Genomic DNA, 1,839 nt, shown 5'->3' with positions numbered 1-1,839 from the left:
ACAGAGAATTAAATGGCTTTGAAAACATTTCCCTCCCACCCCAACTAGTTACGTTCCCAACACCATGTTCAGTTTATAAACTGAACCATGGCTATAGTTCAGTTTACAAACACAGATGAAGTGCCTACGTGTCTTTCTATGTGCAGATACAGTATGAGGTGTTTCAAGGAAAATAGCAATGAGCTACAGTAGGGCCGCTGCAGGTGATGCAAACGCTTTCCAAACTGTAATAAGTTTTGAGACTTTTCCGTTTCGTATTTGAAGGCACATTAGCACATACCTACACTGTGACTTCCATGAGTCTTTTTAAAAGCTACAGACCTCAGTCTTGGTCTCTGGAAACGTTTTCACAACTGATAGGCCATACTTTGTCCTAATCAAAATATGGTAGAACATTGTTTAAAATATGGTGTGAGCTCTGTTTAAAAAAGAAAGGTTCTGGAATACAAACTGGTTAAGAGAATAAATGAATGCCATCTCACTGGACACTTGGCAAAGGGAAAGGACATGCTCTGTTTTTGAACATCTGTGTGTATTTCATTTGCTCCTCTGAGCCATGTAATATGTAGTATGTAGCCATGTAGAATGAGCCTCTGCCATTCTTCAGATAAAGAAACGGGTGCTTGAACTTGTTAAGTGACTTGATAAGGGTCATCTAGCTAGTAAGAGATAAAACCAGGTCTTTCTGATTCCAAAAGCCAAGCTCTTATTTCCTCATTCATTCAACAAATACGGAGCATTTCCCACTAACATGCTGCCTTCACATGGGGTAATCTGCATACTCAACTCTTGAAATAAAACATGATATTAATACATTTTTTCAGTTAAGCGCTACTTTAAGAGCTACCTGATTTCAGGAAAGGGAGAAACGCTGTGGGTTGGAGAGGCTTGGCAAGATGTCTCATGGGGACTCTCAGCATGGAAAAGATTTGCAGGGACAGAGAATAGAGAGGAGAGTTAGAACAAGTTGTGTCTTGGGAGAGAATAACCAGGAATAGATGGTTTAACTTTGCAATGTTACAGCCTTTTGGGTTGAATATATCTACTCAAAATGGCCTTTCACTCCCCCAGTACCAGAGTGGGTAGAAGTAACCTGCCTTGTGTTACTCCCATCTGTCTTAATAGTGCTTGTTTCCAAGTCCAGAAAGAGAACTTAGAGGGATGAGAATATAAATAATTACTCTTTGGCAATTTCCACATGCTTCCTAAAATGATACCCAACCCAAATTACCTTTCTACAGGTATACCTAGACAGCTGAGGCTTAATAAATCTGAAATAATAATGGGAAAAGCTGTGAGAGTAATGATTTTAAAAGCCCTATGTTCCCTTGGGGAGTGTGTTACCAGCTGCACAGACTCCTTTCTGTGTGATCAAAACCTTTTTGTTTCTTTTAAAAGTAAGACACTTGTAAGAAAGTGCTTCATTGGTTGAAGAAGTAGTTGCTTGGCTGCTGGCTTGATTTTTGAAGACAAACATGACGTTTCTGGGTGTCAACCTGAGCAAGGTATTTTGTTCAGCTTCTCAGAAGTTGCCAATAAATTTAAAAAAGAGATTCTCAGGGAGGCGGTTGTGGTGATTGACTTATTACTCCCCATGCTTACCCCATCCCCCTCTCTTCACCTCTTCACCAGCCCTGAATAACCCAGAGGAGTTCGGATGGGAAGAGAGTGCTGTGGGGCTCTAATGTTGATCAGGAGAGGTTGGAGCCTGGGGTTGGAGCCCCAGAAGGACAAGGAGGCTCAAGGTGGTGTCGCCTCTTATCCACCACACTTCTGCCCAGGGGACAGCTGCAGCCGCCATCCTCTCCTTTGTCACTGGTGGTGACTGTTGGGAACATT

This window comes from Bos javanicus, chromosome 11 (genome assembly GCF_032452875.1).
Source record: "Bos javanicus breed banteng chromosome 11, ARS-OSU_banteng_1.0, whole genome shotgun sequence".
In the NCBI taxonomy this organism is placed as follows: Eukaryota; Metazoa; Chordata; class Mammalia; order Artiodactyla; family Bovidae; genus Bos; species Bos javanicus.
This window is presented reverse-complemented; position numbering follows the sequence as displayed.